Genomic DNA, 19,837 nt, shown 5'->3' on the forward strand with positions numbered 1-19,837 from the left:
TTATGGTACGGAAAATGGCCAGGACTATTGGTTGGTGAAAAATTCTTGGAGCTCACAATGGGGTGATGGAGGTTATATTAAAATGGCGCGTAATAAGAATAATCAATGTGCTATAGCTAAATATGCCTCGTATCCGGTGGTATGAGGAAATTTAAATCATAAGAAACTATATATAGAGTAGACTATAGACTAGACTATAGATTAGACTATAGACTAGACTATAGACTAGACTATAGACTAGACTATAGGCTAGACTATAAATTACACTATAGACTAGACTATAGACTAGACTATAAACTAGACTATAGAATAGACTATAGACTGGACTATAGACTAGACTATAGACTAGACTATAGACTAGACTATAGACTAGACTATAGACTAGACTATAGACTAGACTATAGACTAGACTATAGACTAGACTATAGACTAGACTATAGACTAGACTATAGACTGGACTATAGACTAGACTATAGACTAGACTATAGACTGGACTATAGACTAGACTATAGACTAGACTATAGACTAGACTATAGACTAGACTAGACTAGACTGTAGACTAGACTATAGACTAGACTATAGACTAGACTATAGACTAGACTAGACTATAGACTAGACTATAGAATATAGACTAGACTATAAACTAGACTATAGACTAGACTATAGACTAGACTATAGAGTAGACTATAGACTAGACTAGACTGTAGACTTGACTATAGACTAGACTATAGACTAGACTATAGACTAGACTATAGACTAGACTATAAACTAGTCTATAGACCGGACTATAGGCTAGACTATAGACTAGACTATAGACTAGACTATAGACTAGACTATGACTAGACTAGGACTAGACTATAAATTAGACTATAGACTAGATTATAGACTACAATATAGATTAGACTATGGGCCAGACTATGGGCTAGACTATAGACTATACTATAGACTAGACTATAGACTAGACTACAGACTAGACTATAGATTAGACAATAGGCTAGACTATAGACTAGACCATATAATAGACTAGACTATAGAATATACTATGGAATAGACTATAGATTAGATTATATACTAGGCTATAGACTAGACTATAGGCCAAACTATAGACTAGACTATAGACTGGACTATAGGCCAGACTAAAATATAATATGGACTATAGACTAGTTCTTAGTCTGGACTTTAGACTTGAAGTCAAACTTCATAAAAAATATTGAAAATATTAGGTTTATTAAAAATTGTAACTGCGTTAAAAATTTCGCGCAGAAAATATTAACCTTAGTCAGTCTGTAGATATAATTTAAGATTACAATACTTAATTAATAGATAATTGTGGATTAATAGAAAACGTTCAATAATAGATTAATTTTCGGCTAAATGTGATTCATTTCTGAGATATCTAAATAGGATTACTATAAAACAAGGAAAAACATAGAAAAATTTTTAATAGGCATTAATTTTATTTAAAATATGTTTTTATTTTATATTTTATTAATTTTTTCGGTTTAATTAATTTTATTTAGAATAATTTAAGACTTAAATGTTTCATTGTTTGCTTTTTCATTTGATTCATTTATATTCTTTAATTTATTTCATTGCAACAATACTTTTTATAATGATTTCCGTTATTTTTTATACAAAGAGAAAGTTTTACTCTTGATAGCAACCATGTGTTTGTTTACTAACGTTTACTACTTTATTGTTGCAACTTTGTCCGGGCTGATGTTTAACGTGTTATCATTTCATAGTGATTTAACGCAAATAAATAAAAACAATGATGATAATTGTATTTTTAGCAAAATAACAACAATTTTATAAAGAAAGACAATTTTAGATTTTTAAAGCAACATTTTAAGGTTAAAAATGTAGTTAGAACATATTTAATGTTAAATTTTTAAACATATCTATTATTATTTCTTTTTGTAGAAAATATGGGAGTTTTGGGGGGAGTACCTATATGGATAATACTCCCATAATTTTTAATTAATGATTAATCCATAGACTAGTCTATAAACCAGTCTATTGACAAGTCTATACACCAGTATATTGACTAGTTTATTGACCTGTCTGTTGGCTAGTCTTTAGATCATTCTATTGACTAGTTAATAGTCTAGTATATAGATCAGTCTATTGACTAGTAAACTATACTATAGTTTATAGACCATTATTGACTAATCGGTGGGTGTTACGCTCGGCGAGTATTGTTAATAATAAAAATTGTTGGCTTTTACATTTTTTTAACCGAAATGGACAATAGTGGTTAAGTGGCATGAAGATGATGTTCCCTGCTAGCTATTTGGTAGAAGTAACTCTTAACCCCATATCCCGAAAGCGTAAGCATATAACATACTCATGTCATGCCTTAAAAATACCACAGAGTATGCAAAAATCTTGAATAAGTCTAAATACTTAGCAAAAGAATAACAAATATTTGAAAAGAACAAACTGAAACCATGACGAGATGAGATGTCATGTAGGGTACAATTCTCCCACCCAATTTGTAAACACCTTGACAGAAAGATTACCCTTAATTTTAATTCTGTCCCTAATAAAACATGACTTTTACTTACATATTTTTACAATTTGTTTTGGCTATCCTTCCCATTTAAAAAAGAAAATGTTAATGATGATTCATTTTACGCAATTCAACATATTTAATTTATTGAAAAAAAGTAAAGTAAAGCAAAAAAAATATATATAATAATGATATTCTACGCAACCATAAATATGTATGAAAGAATGTAAAATCATTACTCAAAGAGAAAATGATCAGAAGTAATAAAGAAATGGAAAGAAATTAAAATTACTAATCAATACGCATGGGGACAAAGTTGAAACGGACCGACGGACAGATAAATATAATAAGTAATTGATACTCTTAAATAATAATTCTTTTACTTGTTACTCACAAAATCATTTAGTAATGATGTTCCAATTCATGTTGTCTCTTTGATGTTGGGCCCAGCAATCAGGAGTACACGATGAAGTTGTTGTTGTTATTAATATTTAAAAATACATTACAATGATTTTGAGATTATGAATGAAAAATAAACATGAATTAAAATAATTAAAGTGACAAAAAAAATAGAGTACGATAAAAATAAGCAAAAGATATTTTAATACACTAATGAAAAAATGTTAGTAGATTCCATTTAACACTTTTTTCCATGGTATCAAAGTATGAAAATTAAAATTAAATATTTACATTTATGCTTTTGAATTTAGATTAATAGGAAATATAATTTAGATTAACGCTTTAATACGGTTAAATTAATTTATAATTTGGTTTCTAAATTCAAGTATAATAATTATAATCTATAATTTTACATTCGATTTAAATTTAGTTTAATTGATAAATTTTAACAAGAGTTTTTAGAAAAAAAATACTTATAATATAAATTGGATATAAATGTTAAGAATTACTATAAGTTCAAGAAATTTGCAACAATGTTTAATTTAAAGACATTATGTTAATTTTAAGTAGTTTTAATAGATTTAAGAAGAGTTTTAGTAATTTTTATATAAATTTAGATGCAATTTAGATTAGGTTTTTAGAAATATTTGAATGTGCAATATAATTAGTAAGTGTTTTAATAACTTTTAACAAATTTGAAGAGCAGTATAGATTTAAGGTATTTTAATGTACATATTTAGGCCAATTTAGATTTTTAGGAACTTTTTCTGTTTTTAGGAAATTTCTAGGTGTAATAATTGTTAATGTAATTCAATTAAATTTTCTAGACAATTTAAGATTAATTTTTTTGGATTAACAATGTGATTTTCTTTGCAAATTGAAGTTAAATATTCAATTCTAGGAATTTAGGTTAAGTTTTTCCTTTTATGATAAATTTATGAGTAATTTTGGACTATTCAGCATGTGATTTCCATTAATAGTAATATTTAGTATTTAATAAATTGAAGGCATTGGTTTTTCTCCCGGAATTGTGTAGTTCCTGACTTAATGTTGGTTAATATTATTGGCCACGTGGATCATGAGGTATCAATATTGATGTTAAGGAGTAAACTCTGTCACTGTGATACCAATAGTCAAAATATTATTTACTTGGAGGTTTAATATGTTGCTATTAGGAATTGTATGGAATTTCACCTTAGTTAGGTGGACTCACACGTGGTCCTTTTGTGATATGTATTTGGATTTTGGAGGAAAATCTCCAATTTATGAAATTTGGTATAAATTTGTCTTTTGAGATCGGGATATATGTGGATATAGATTAAATTATTATAAAATATTATATAATTGTCAAAACTCCACATGGAAAAATTTTTAACTTTGTCACACTTTAATCATTATAGATTTTAAAACACGTCTTACTATATCAACTTTTAATTCGAGAATAAATCGAATGTTACCAAGTAAGATGATCATAAGTAAAGTGCGTAATTAAAGAATTTAATAAGTGCGCAATTAATTTCCAATGAGACATTAATGATAAAAAAAATGCAATTGGATTTACGTTTGTGGAAAAAAGACAAAAGTATTTCTGCAAAAAAAATGAGATTGATATTCAGTAATGTGTATGATTTGATACATAATCTTACGCACATATGTATATAAAAAGCGTGAGAACTAAAATAAGATGTAAAGAAAAATAAAATATCTAGCATGCGAGTTACATGGGGAAGTATACCAATCCATAGTGTTTGAAAATGTTTATATTTATTTGGAGTTAAATTTGTAAAATGTTTGATAATTATTGTTGAACAAAAATCGTAACAAAACTGTTTCGTTTGAAAATAAATTTGATAAACGAACAGGAATCCGATTTTTCTTAATTTAGATTAAAATTTTCCTTTTTCCTGTTCCTGTAATTGGGATTAAGAATGATCATATTTGTATATTTGAAATTTATTACAACAATTTTTATTAACAATAATTAAAACAACGTGTGGCACGACCCACGTAAGCCGGGCAAATACAGATTAACGCTTTAAATCCGATGTGTGATATTTCCCTACATATTTACCATTCATATCTTCAATATCGTACAGATTATTTCCAATTTTTCTCTTAATCCTACATTTTATAAACTTGGGCAAGAATTTTCTATTAATATGCTTGGACATATCGCTTAATAAGTGGTTTTTTCTGAATACGATTTCGTCCTTTTCAAATTCGATGTGCCTACTTCTGAGATTGTAGGTTTTCATAGCCTTCGTATGTGAGACATTTAAATTTTCACGCAGTCTTTCTCTAAGTTTTGCTAGCTTATCAGATCGATCAATAACATTGAAATCCTCGCCAGGTATGCAACCAAGTTTATCCAAAATTTTATAGGTGGATCCGTGCTGGATCATATTTTGGCCGAATACGGCAAAATATGGAGAACACTGAATCGAGGTGTGAAATCGCTACGTAATATGCTCAAAATTTGGGGGATATATCTGTCCCAATCCCTATGGTCCTTGTGATCCTGTAGAAAACACCTAATCTTCGTTACGATTTCACGATTTACACGTTCGGACGCATTCGAATGGGGAGCGTAAAAACCTGTGGTTATATGATTAATCTCGTACATTTCAAAAAACTCTCTCATATCTTTGGACACGAATTGCTTGCCATTGTCACTATGAACGTACCTAGGCACTCCAAATGTAGGAAACATTTCCGTTTGAAAAACAAAATAACATTTGCGGTAGTTGCGGATTTCATAGGTTTCAGAAAAACGAATTTCGTTAAATGGTCTACACATATGAATATAACCGAATTCTTGACTTTGGTAAACGGATATGGGCCGAGAAAATCACAATACCATCTCTCGAATGGTCTATTGGAGATAAACTGATTGCCCATGGTTGGCCTAGAAACTTGGTTTGTGGACTTAATGCTCTTACACACGTCACAGTTATTGACATATTGCTTAATGTCATTTGACATCGATGGCCCAAAAGTACTTATTGCGAATCCTAGATAAGGTTTGACAAAACCACCATGGCAAGAGGAATCTGAATTATGTGCTAATTCTATTACTTTCTGAGTGAGAGATTTTGGGACCCATATTCGCCAAAGAGTGTCTTCTTCGTTTTCAACACCATGTCTAAAATGTACACGTTTTAAAACAACATATCTGATATACGAAGATCAGGCAAAGACTCTTTATTTTCCGTAATGGTTTTCTTAATATCTTGATAATCGCTATCATCAAATTCTGCAGAGGTTAATTCGATTTCACAAAAAGGGGATATAGAATCTAGCTCGTCTACCTCAATTCTCGACAAACAATCTGGCACTGTATTTAGGGTTCCCTTCCTATGCTCAATCCTGAAATCAAAACGTTGTAGCTTTAAGCTCCAACGCGCCAATCTTCCGCTAAGGTCTTTTTGTGACATTAGCCACTTAAGGGAAGAATGGTCCGTAATTATACGGAATGGTAGCCCCTCAATATAAGCCCTAAACCTATTCACACACACAATGGCCGCCAAGCATTCAAGCTCCGTCACCGTATAATTCTTTGTGCACCATTCAATTTCTGGGACACATACGCGATGGGATGTTCCCTACCCTGATCGTCGCATTGGAATAGCACACCTCCAACACCTATTTTCGACGCATCACACTGAATGACAAACTCCCTGTTAAAGTCTGGTTGTGCAAGGACGGGGGCAGTAGAAAGAGCTAGCTTTAGATTTTCAAATGAAGTTTTTGCGGCTTCTGTTAAGCTAAAAGGTTTTTGAGTCTTTTTTAAGCAATCAGTCAGGGGACCTGATATATCTGCAAAGTTATTTATAAAACTTCTATACCAATTAGCCATTCCGACAAATCTTCTTAGTTGTTTTGGCGTTTTGGTAATGGGAAGTTCCTAATCGCGTCAACTTTTTCTGGGTCTACTTTAAGACATCCTTCACCTACGATATAACCCAAATAACGAATTTGTTTTTGACAAAATTTGCTCTTGGAGACGTTTATGGTTAGTTTAGCCTTTTTAAGGCACAAGGCCACTTCAGATAAGAGTTCAATATGTGATGAAAAATCCGAGCTGCAGACCAATAAGTCGTCCAGGTAAATAAAAACATTTTCCCGCAACCGTGAAGGTATTACCTTGTCCATAAGACGACTCATTGTCTGTGGACCATTACATAGACCAAACGGCATATATTTGTAATGATACAAAGGCTTGCCGGGAATAACAAACGCAGTTTTCTCTTTTGAGGTCTCAGACAGACGAATTTGCAGAAATGCGTCCTTTAAATCTATACCGCTTATGTAAAAAGTGTCTTTAAGCCTACTGAGCAATCCATTAATGTGGGGTAAGGGGTAGGAATCTTTCTTGGTAACAGCGTTAAGCTTTCTAGAGTCGATGCAGAGTCTTATCTTCCTGGTTTCCTTACGAGAACTGCAGGAGAACACCAGGGAGAGTTTGATTCTTCGATAACACCCATATTGAGTAATCTTTCGATTTCTGCGTACGCTTCTTCTTGTCTAGGTGGAGACAAGGGGTAATGTTTACATTTTATTGGTGTGGCGTCACCAGTATCAATATGGTGTTCGAGCAAATCGGTACAACCCAAGCCAAGAACCTCAAATGATGGAAATTTTGATATTGTTTTCTCTAAGATCAATTTCTGTTCTGGTGTGAGGTCGTGAAAATTATCATTCGATTCTGAATCACATGCAACTTCTGAAATATTTGGACTAGTGGAACAAACAGGGATTATGTCAGGGGCAAGTGCGAAATCTCGCCAAAAATTGACACCAAAATATGCCTCTTGACTTAATGTTGGTACTAAATAGAATAAAATGTCTTTCTGGACACCCTTAAAAATAACTGGCAATTTACAAAAACCGAGAACATTTTGCCTGGCACCATTGGCAGTGCGAAGTGTAGAATCTAGTTTTCTATATGAAATGTTATTTCTTTTCAAAAATGATAAGCAATCTTTTCCCAATACTGAGACGTTGGCACCAGAGTCTAAAAGACCAACTAATGTTTCGTCTAGTATTCTAACCCTGGCAAAAGGCCTATCATCGGAGCCGTGAATTATTGATGACTCTAACATTTTACGAAAATACCGACGCTTTTTATAGCGTATTCTACATTTCATTATCTTAAGGCTTGGTTTATTAAGAAGAGTTTTATTTAAGGGAATAAAGGGCAAATTATCACTACAAAAAGACCTTTGAGACGTTTTAGTTTGTGTAGAAATAGTATTTGTTGAAATTAAGTTTGTTTTTGAATTAGCAAGTAAGGTTTTAGAAATATCAGGGAGATTTAAATTACTACTCCTATTGGAGCTTAAGTCGAACTCGGGGTATGAGGGGGTGGACGAGTGTCCCCGGTCGCCAGTTCGCCCACTTTGCGATTTCCCTGCAAATTGTGCTTATTTGGACAATTAGGTGTAAATACACCTTTGTAACCACATTTAAAGCAAAAGGGTTGTTTAATTTCTTGGTACAATAAATATATGAGTGGCCAAGTGACATGCAATTCCAACACTTTATGTTAGAATAATCATATCTAATTCTTCTATTAGAAACTTGAATCGCATCAATTTGTGGATCTGTGCCTTCCGAGTCCTCTTCATCAGAGAGCGGAAGATTTATTTCGTTAACATTTCGAGAATTCGCTGTATTTGGGTTTTGAAACTTAGTCTCCCTAATAACTTTCTCAGCTTTGCGAGCAGTGTCTCTAAACTCATTCAGATTCTGCGTTTCTGTGTTAAATAGTAAAAATCTAAGATTTGAGTTTATGTTTCTTTTCATTATCTCAATTAAAGTTACATCTGGTAATGGATTCTGCAAACGCAAATTCATGGAAACTATAACCGAATGGAAATCGTCATAGCTTTCCTTAAATTGTTGTTTACGCAACGAAATCTTTAATAACACATCATGGTCTGATTCCAAATGACCGAACTCTTTGGTAAGGGCTTGTCTTAAAAGTGGATAAGTTACATTTCTATTTTGCTTTGTAAAAAGCCAATACCACTCCTCTGCTTTGCCCTCCAACAGAACATGAAAGTTCGATAGGAGATGGTCATCAGGGCATCTGGATCTGGCACAAAGTGTTTCCACTTTAAACAAAAAGTCTGAAACAGATCCAGATCCATTATAAGTTATCTTCCACTTCTCAAGTTTTATGTTAGTTTCACCATTAGCAGAATATCTGCTCTGGTTATCCGAAGGACGATTACTATTGGAAACAGGAGTATTTGACTCCGTAAATTTGTGAAAAACTCTGGTTGTCTGTTGACATTTGATGTAGGAACACTACCAATTTGAGCTATACTAGCTCTTATTGACGTTAACTCTTTCCTAAATTCCTCTTGAGTATTTCTCATTGTTTGCTGCATTAAGGCAATTAATGAGTCAAGTGAAGATGCGGAATTATTCGGGACTAAAGGAGCGTTATTGCTCGGAAGAGAAAACTGTTCATTAACCGGATTCATTGTTGGTTCTACGGGAGCTCTTTCACTACAAGAAATGTTAACGTGTGGTTCTGAAGCGGAGTTTTGATTACTACGAAGTTGTATGTCCTGAAATAATGTCGATGACGGTAAGCTATTTGAACTTGTGGCCTATGAATCTGTTGTGTAGGTGGTTGTCTATTTGCTGGAGAATGAACTACTCTGGGTTTCGGATTACTTGTACTAGACTGTAATTCTGCAGATACATTATTTCTTGTAGCAGAAGAACCTCGACCTTGTCCAAATGAACTATTTCTATTACCTCTTGAAGAATTTCTGGTTTCCATAGCAAATCAAAAAAAATCTAACAATAATCTCAGAAACTAAAATTACTTGACGAAAATCTAATAAAATGGAAAACTTTTGTCTAAATCTATTTATATTCCTAAAATAAGCGATATGATTTTATTCTGTAAATAAGAAAAGCAGGCAAAAAACGATATGTAAAAGTATTCAAAGATCAATTTTATGTTAATTCTGGGAAGAATATACCTTAACAAATGTAAAATTTTTGCAAATATAAGTCATGTTTAAAATAAATCAGAAGTGCTTCGTATTTATATTAAAAAATATCGGACTACTTCCTTTTTATATATATACAAAATATTAAAATGTATCAGAAATTTCTATCTACAACATCAAGAAATTTTTATTATAATCTCAATAATGGACTTGAAAGAAATTAATAACACATAGTTCTTGTCTTCATTTAATGCAACTTAGACTGAACTTAATTAATGATTCAGAATTAGGACTCTTAAATGGAAAACAAGATTTAAAATAGGTTAAAGATACATATTTTATATGCACTTCCCATAGCGCATTTAGATTCAGAACTATTGTGTTCATAAGAATGCTAAGACTTCTAAAGATATAATGTATATAAAAGGTGTTGTTATTGTAAATGTAAATAATCTGTTTAACCTGATTTAATCTATTTATTTTGATGTGTTCACTTTCAAATTGTCTTATTGTCTCTTGCTAGATCTAAGAGAAATATATTAATATAGCTATTTTTGATTAGATTATTTTCTACAGTACCCTTAAATTGGCCTTTACGTTGAGCTTATCTAAGCTTTACGTTGGGCCTTATCGAGGGCCTTTTCGTTGGGCGCCATATATGTTACGCTCGGCGAGTATTTGTTAATAATAAAAATTGTTGGCTTTTACATTTTTTTAACCGAAATGGACAATAGTGGTTAAGTGGCATGAAGATGATGTTCCCTGCTAGCTATTTGGTAGAAGTAACTCTTAACCCATATCCCGAAAGCGTAAGCATATAACATACTCATGTCATGCCTTAAAAATACCACAGAGTATGCAAAAATCTTGAATAAGTCTAAATACTTAGCAAAAGAATAACAAATATTTGAAAAGAACAAACTGAACCATGACGAGATGAGATGTCATGTAGGGTACAATTCTCCCACCCAATTTGTAAACACCTTGACAGAAAGATTACCCTTAATTTTAATTCTGTCCCTAATAAAACATGACTTTTACTTACATATTTTTACAATTTGTTTTGGCTATCCTTCCCATTTAAAAAAGAAAATGTTAATGATGATTCATTTTACGCAATTCAACATATTTAATTTATTGAAAAAAAAGTAAAGTAAAGCAAAAAAAATATATATAATAATGATATTCTACGCAACCATAAATATGTATGAAAGAATGTAAAATCATTACTCAAAGAGAAAATGATCAGAAGTAATAAAGAAATGGAAAGAAATTAAAATTACTAATCAATACGCATGGGGACAAAGTTGAAACGGACCGACGGACAGATAAAATATAATAAGTAATTGATACTCTTAAATAATAATTCTTTTACTTGTTACTCACAAAATCATTTAGTAATGATGTTCCAATTCATGTTGTCTCTTTGATGTTGGGCCCAGCAATCAGGAGTACACGATGAAGTTGTTGTTGTTATTAATATTTAAAAATACATTACAATGATTTTGAGATTATGAATGAAAAATAAACATGAATTAAAATAATTAAAGTGACAAAAAAAATAGAGTACGATAAAAATAAGCAAAAGATATTTTAATACACTAATGAAAAAATGTTAGTAGATTCCATTTAACACTTTTTTCCATGGTATCAAAGTATGAAAATTAAAATTAAATATTTACATTTATGCTTTTGAATTTAGATTAATAGGAAATATAATTTAGATTAACGCTTTAATACGGTTAAATTAATTTATAATTTGGTTTCTAAATTCAAGTATAATAATTATAATCTATAATTTTACATTCGATTTAAATTTAGTTTAATTGATAAATTTTAACAAGAGTTTTTAGAAAAAAAATACTTATAATATAAATTGGATATAAATGTTAAGAATTACTATAAGTTCAAGAAATTTGCAACAATGTTTAATTTAAAGACATTATGTTAATTTTAAGTAGTTTTAATAGATTTTAAGAAGAGTTTTAGTAATTTTTATATAAATTTAGATGCAATTTAGATTAGGTTTTTAGAAATATTTGAATGTGCAATATAATTAGTAAGTGTTTTAATAACTTTTAACAAATTTGAAGAGCAGTATAGATTTAAGGTATTTTAATGTACATATTTAGGCCAATTTAGATTTTTAGGAACTTTTTCTGTTTTTAGGAAATTTCTAGGTGTAATAATTGTTAATGTAATTCAATTAAATTTTCTAGACAATTTAAGATTAATTTTTTTGGATTAACAATGTGATTTTCTTTGCAAATTGAAGTTAAATATTCAATTCTAGGAATTTAGGTTAAGTTTTTCCTTTTATGATAAATTTATGAGTAATTTTGGACTATTCAGCATGTGATTTCCATTAATAGTAATATTTAGTATTTAATAAATTGAAGGCATTGGTTTTCTCCCGGAATTGTGTAGTTCCTGACTTAATGTTGGTTAATATTATTGGCCACGTGGATCATGAGGTATCAATATGATGTTAAGGAGTAAACTCTGTCACTGTGATACCAATAGTCAAAATATTATTTACTTGGAGGTTTAATATGTTGCTATTAGGAATTGTATGGAATTTCACCTTAGTTAGGTGGACTCACACGTGGTCCTTTTGTGATATGTATTTGGATTTTGGAGGAAAATCTCCAATTTATGAAATTTGGTATAAATTTGTCTTTTGAGATCGGGATATATGTGGATATAGATTAAATTATTATAAAATATTATATAATTGTCAAAACTCCACATGGAAAAATTTTTAACTTTGTCACACTTTAATCATTATAGATTTTAAAAACACGTCTTACTATATCAACTTTTAATTCGAGAATAAATCGAATGTTACCAAGTAAGATGATCATAAGTAAAGTGCGTAATTAAAGAATTTAATAAGTGCGCAATTAATTTCCAATGAGACATTAATGATAAAAAAAAATGCAATTGGATTTACGTTTGTGGAAAAAAGACAAAAGTATTTCTGCAAAAAAAATGAGATTGATATTCAGTAATGTGTATGATTTGATACATAATCTTACGCACATATGTATATAAAAAGCGTGAGAACTAAAATAAGATGTAAAAGAAAAATAAAATATCTAGCATGCGAGTTACATGGGGAAGTATACCAATCCATAGTGTTTGAAAATGTTTATATTTATTTGGAGTTAAATTTGTAAAAATGTTTTGATAATTATTGTTGAACAAAAATCGTAACAGTGGTCTAGTCTAAATATAAGACTATTTACTAGTCTACAGACTAGTCAATGAACTTATTAAGACATGTCTACTAGGGATGCCAATCCCGAAATCCCGATCCCGAAAATCCCGGGATTTTTCGGGATTGGCAAATCCCGAATCCCGGGATTTGGAAAATAAATCCCGGGATTTTTTCGGGATTAGGATTTGTTTCAAAAAACTGTTTTTATTTTCTTTTTTTGAGCCATAATTTTCATTAATTTGAAAATTACGATCTTATTTTATTTTTGACTCATGCAAAACAAAATTCCGCAGAGCTAATTTTATACATATTTGAACCTTTTATTTTTTAAAGTGGTATGAGTCCATACACATAGCACATATAAATTTATTTATTCACTTCGTTTTTATACCTTACACCACTTTAGTGGGGAGGGTATATTGGGTTTGTGCTGATGTTTGTTACACACAATAATATTGGTCCTATACCTTAAAGTATACCAATCGGCTCAGAATCATTTTCTGAGTCGATTTAGCTATGTCCGTCCGTCTGTCCGTCCGTCCGTGTAAACCTTGTAATCAAACTACAGCAATTTTGAAGATAATTCAATGAAATTTTGCATGATCTTCTATTGTACTAGAGACGGATCCTATTGAAAATGGATAACATCGGTCCAATATTTGACCTAGCCCCCATACAACTGAACCCCCCAAATAGGGTTTTTAAGTTCATAATTATGTTCAATATACTCGTAACTCGACAAAAAGCTGCAAAACCAAGTTCTATACTAGCCTTCATGACCCTGATGTATTTTTTGATGATGCGGCCTCATTTGACCCTAGCCCCTATGCAAAGCCTCCTTCGAAATATGACTTAAATGTACACAATTTTATTCAACAAAAATAGCTAAATTATATCTGAGGCAAGGTACAATTCAACTTATATGCTTTATTATGAACAATAAATCACATTTTATTTTTATAACTGGTGTAGGGTATGGTAGGCTTCGCCCAACTATAACTTTTTACTTGTTAGCACATTGCAATGTTGGTCGTAGACCGACCCAAAAAGTATACACATTCTGTGTCTGTAAGCTGAAAACACGAGTTAGAAGACTCATTCTATTTGGGCTGCAAATTTGGAACAAAATTGACACAAAAAAACCTAATTGGACCTCCTCTGAAAATCACATTGATGCTGATATTAATATCAATACATTACAATATTTTGATGGTGGGTATTTAATTTCGGCACAGTCGAATACAAACTTTATTTTTCAATACTAGAGGATTTTACATTTCTAACTTTCTACAAATCTGAATGATACCGGTAAAGGTAAATTACCTTGTTCTGAATGCACCTAAAATTTTAAATTAATACTACGAATATAATAATATGTTCCAAAACTAATATGTATTTTGAGTAAAATTCCAAATATTTTTCAAAGAATAGGTTCTAAATTGATGTTCGATTAATTGAATTGGTATCTGTTATAATTATTAGTTCACATGGAACAGTATGAGGTTTTAAAAAGTGCTTATGTCAAATTTCGGAACTTGATATTTATTTTTATTTAGGAAGTAAGTATGTATTTAAAAAGTTTCAGAAATTATTCAATTCTGAAAGTTTTTATTTAAAAATTGGAATTAATTGGATTGTTTTAATTTAAATATATCTTCTGTCTGTTAAATTTCCACAAAATTAAACAATTTTCTTTACAAATATGATGATTTAAAGATTTTCATATATAAAATAATTAAATTCATGTAATCCCGAAATCCCGTAAAATCCCGAAATACCGAAAAATCCCGGGATCCCGAAAAATCCCGGGATCCCGAAATATCCCGGGATTGCAATTTTCAAAATCCCGAATCCCGGGATTTGTAAAAGCCAGTCCCGTTTGGCATCCCTATTGTCTACTGACTAGTCTATAAATTATTCTGCTGACTAGTGGATAGACTAGACTATCGACTAATCAACTATATAGTCTTGTCCATCGACTAGTCTACTGAATATTCTATGGACCAATCAATTGACTAGTCTGTGGTTTAGCCTTTGAACTATTCTATTAACTACTTTATGTACTAATTTGTTGATTAGTCTATGGACTAGTCTACTGACTAATCCATGAACTACTCTATAGACTGGTCATTAACTAGTCTATTGACTAATCGATGAACTAATCCATTAACTGCACTATAGACTGGTCTATAAACAAGTCAGTTGACTAGTCTATTGAATAATCAATGCACTAGTCTATTGACTAATATAGTATATAGACTGGTTTTTTGATTAGTCTGCGTATATTTCATTGTCAATTTCCCATACCTGTTGTGGGGGTAAAATGAATTATGTTGATAAGAAAAAGTACTTTATAAACATAAACAAAACGCTACGCAATAATCCAACCCTGTTATTTGTTAAGAAAAAAAAGCCGAAGTTTCTTGCATTGTTCATGCAATTTCGTTGTTTATTAACAAATTGTATTTTAAACAAGTTGGTGGTCAATTAGTTATAAAATAAAATAATTATTAATAAAAAGTAAATAAATTTATTGTGTATAATATATAGCCGATAGAAAAACAACAAAGAAATAAGAAAGACTAATTAAATTGGTAAGTGGTTGTGGTTCCATCTCCTGCTATTGGTTATTTTATTGAAAAAGTAAAGTTTTTAAAAAGAAATTTTATATTGCGTCATATATTTATAGAATAAAGGAACTCATTTAAAATAAACATAAAGATTTAAAAAAAAAATGACAAGGCAATTATTGTTGAAGCGGTATTTGATTTCTGTTAGATTGTTTAGACTAGATGAGTATTTACGGTTGCGTTTGCATAAACCTTTTGTTTATTTAATTGCGTTTTAGTAAAAGTGTTTTGTTTTCGGTTTATGTTATAGAAAAATTTATTATTTTAATTATTTATTAAAATTATTTATTTTTCTTTATTAACTGTACCTTGCTTTTGTTTTTTTTCTATTGACTAGTTGCTTCTTTTTTCTTAGAATCCCGTTAGAAAATACACAAGAGTTGCCAGGAAATTGTCAAAAAATGTACAGTACAGGATAAAATTAACTAGCCACGTATTATAGAAAATTTAGAATGTTATAGGCTTATCAGCAAAAGGGGGCGTATACGTGTGTTTGTAATTTTTTATCACAATTTGGATCTTTTAACTCATCTAGGTTTTTTTTTATAATAGTTTCTCAATTTTACCTGGAAATTTTAATGAAAATTGGAGAAATTCATTGTATTTTTGTTTAGATTTAAATTGGTTTTTAAAATTACTGTTTTTTTCAGTTGGAAGATTTTGTTTTGTTTAAACTAGAACTGAATTAGAACTGAAGTAGAACCGAATTAGAACTAAACTAGAACTGAACTTAAACTGAAACAGAAGTGAAGTAGAAATGAACTAGAACTGAAACAGAAGTGAAGTAGAAATAAACTAGAACTAAAACAGAAGAGAAGTAGAAATAAACTAGAAACTAAACTAGAATTGATATAGAACTGAACTAGAACCGAACTATATCTGACCAAGAACTAGAAAAGAACTAGAACTGAGTTAGAATAGAACTAGAACTGAAACAGAACTAAACTATAATTTAACTAGATCTTAATTAGAACTGAAATAGAACTGAATTATAATTGAACAAGAACTGAACTAGAACTAATCAAGAACTGAACTAGTACTGAACTAGAACTGAACTAGAACTGAACTAGAACTGAACTAGAACTGAACTAGAACTGAACTAGAACTGAACTAGAACTGAACTAGAACTGAACTAGAACTGAACTAGAACTGAACTAGAACTGAACTAGAACTGAACTAGAACTGAACTAGAACTGAACTAGAACTGAACTAGAACTGAACAAGAACTGAACTAGAATTGAACTAGAACAGAACTATAATTGAATTAGAACTGAACTAGAACTGAACTAGAACTGAACTAGAACTGAACTAGAACTGAACTAGAACTGAACTAGAACTGAACTAGAACTGAACTAGAACTGAACTAGAACTGAACTAGAACTGAACTAGAACTGAACTAGAACTGAACTAGAACTGAACTAGAACTGAACTAGAACTGAACTAGAACTGAACTAGAACTGAACTAGAACTGAACTAGAACTGAACTAGAACTGAACTAGAACTGAACTAGAACTGAACTAGAACTGAACTAGAACTGAACAAGAACTGAACTAGAATTGAACTAGAACAGAACTATAATTGAATTAGAACTGAACTAGAACTGAATGAGAACTTAACTAGAACTGAACTAGAACAAAACTAGAACTGAACTAGAACTGAACTAGAACTGAACTAGAACTGAACTAGAACTGAACTAGAACTGAACTAGAACTGAACTAGAACTGAACTAGAACTGAACTAGAACTGAACTAGAACTGAACTAGAACAGAATGAGAACTTAACCAGAACTGAACTAGAACTGAAATAGAACTGAAATAGAACTGAAATAGAACTGAAATAGAACTGAACTAGAACTGAACTAGAACAGAACTAGAACTGAATGAGAACTTAACTAGAACTGAATTAGAACTGAACCAGTACTGAAGTAGAATTGAAATAGAACTGAATGAGAACTGAACTAGAACTGAACCAGTACTGAAGTAGAACTGAACTAGAACTGAATGAGAACTGAACTAGAATTGAACTAGAACTGAACTAGAATTGAACTAGATCTGAACTAAAACTAAAACAGAAATAGAACTTCACAGAACTGAAATATGTAGAACTTCACTAGACTAGAACTGAACTAGAACTAAACCTGAGCAGAAGAATTGAACTAGAACTGAATTAGAACTGAACTAGAGCTGATCTAGAACTGAATTAGAAATGAAGTAGAACATCACTGCAACTGAACTAGAGCAGATGTAGAACTGAATTAGATGTGAAGTGTAACATCACCACAACTGAACTAGAACTTAACTGTTACTGAAGAAGAACAGGAACTGAACTCCAGTAGAACTAGAACTGAACAAGAATTGAAAAAGAACTGAACTGGAAATAAACTACTAAATGAACAAGAACGGAGGCAGAACTGAACTAGATCTATAAAAGTGTGTGTTCTTTTTGTTTTAATATGTGTAAAGAAAAGAGACGATAAAATCGACTTTAGCCGATAATAAAGATAACAACAAATAAAATAACATAATACAAAAGAAAGGGGGACTTTGCAAATTTTATTTTAAACAAACCAGTTTTTTTGTTTTTAATAAGTTTCGTCTATCAATTGTAAACAAATAACAAATACTTTCCCTTTATCTCAAGTTAAACAAAATTAATTATATTTAGTTTGTCTTCCCCTTGTTTCTATTAAAAAGTGATTTATAGATAAAAATGTATTGAAAACTCCCTTTAAAACAATATTTCTTAGGCCTAATAACTTTTTTTAAAACTTTTGGTGTTGTTTACATTTTTTTAAATATTTTATTTTAAACAAATTCCCAGTTTATTTTTAATTAAAATTCCAAACCTGTTTTTTGCAAACAGCTTTTGTTAAAACGTTTCAATGTTAAAAAAGAGTAACATTTTGTAAAGTACAAATTAAAAGCTTTACTCTAACTTTTGTATTAAAATAGATATTTATTTATTATTTAGTTAACTAGTGTGAAATTAAAAAAGCTCTCGTAAAAACAAACTTTAACTTAATTGCTATAGAATTTACGTTAAACACTCAGCTGACAGCTAAGTGTTCTATTGAATGACTTCAATATGATTGAATGAATGTTAAAAAAGTTATTTTTTAGTTTCTATAAATAATTGGTAACAAAGCAATTAAAAAAAGATACAAAATTGTTTTTTTTTAGGAAACTAAAAGCTTTTAGTTTAAAAATTTCATCATTTTATTAAATTTACTGTTTTATTTTTCTTTTAGCATTTAAAAAAACCTCACCTCTTAACATCTACATTACCCTGAGGTATTCTCAACTTTAACAGCAACCAAAATGCGTACAGTATTAGCCTTATTATTGGCTTTTGTAGCCTTAGCTCAGGCTGTTTCTTTGACAGATCTTTCCAAAGAAGAATGGCATACCTATAAGGTAAGTTAAAATTGATTTAAAGACACGCAAAATGAAACATGCCTAGTACAACGAGGGGGTTTTTTTAAACAATTCATTTAGTTTAAGTTGTTGTTATTGTTTGTTGTTTAAACAAAACATTTGCTTTAGTTATTAAAAAAAATGCAATTCTACAAAAACATTCTTTGTTTAGGGGCAATAAACAAACAAAAACATAGTTATTAGTCATTTTATTAATGGCTTATCATTCACTTTAAAATTACTTTATAATTATTTGTTTAAACAATGTTTAGTCATAAATTAACTCAAATTACAAACTTTATAAATTGATAGAAATTTAAGAACAAAAACAAAAACCTTCACAAAGAACTAAGGATTTCAAACAAATTTTACACAACTTTTTAAAGCCGAATTTTTCGAACTTAACTAAATATATTCCTCTTCTACTTTATAAATTTTACACAATTTTTAAAATTTTTTAAAATATCAAAAGTTTTTGTGATTTTTATAAAAATTTAATTATTCGTACTTGCAAATTATTAGTTAAAAGTGAGATTTTAAAAAATTTGTGTCGCAATTTGTTAGTTTTTCTAAATTTTGCTGCATTTTTCCGTGATATTTGAAAATTCGAACTTAATTTCGAAATTTTCGAACTTGGAAAATAATGCTAAAATGAGATTTTTATTTAAGTTAGAGTTAAAATTAGTTTGAAT

General features: G+C 30.2%; 1 long non-coding RNA gene across 1 annotated transcript; it reads left to right on the plus strand.

Annotated features, from left to right (window-relative positions):
* Nucleotides 1-15,490: 15,490 nt before the first annotated feature.
* Nucleotides 15,491-19,105, plus strand: LOC119614523. Its single transcript, XR_005232335.1, has 2 exons — nucleotides 15,491-15,696; nucleotides 18,980-19,105. It is a non-coding gene; the product is annotated as an uncharacterized LOC119614523 (long non-coding RNA).
* Nucleotides 19,106-19,837: the final 732 nt, after the last annotated feature.

This window comes from Lucilia sericata, unplaced genomic scaffold, assembly GCF_015586225.1.
Source record: "Lucilia sericata isolate MDLA Ls3-8-SP2 unplaced genomic scaffold, ASM1558622v1 Contig003019F_arrow, whole genome shotgun sequence".
Taxonomy (NCBI): domain Eukaryota; kingdom Metazoa; phylum Arthropoda; class Insecta; order Diptera; family Calliphoridae; genus Lucilia; species Lucilia sericata.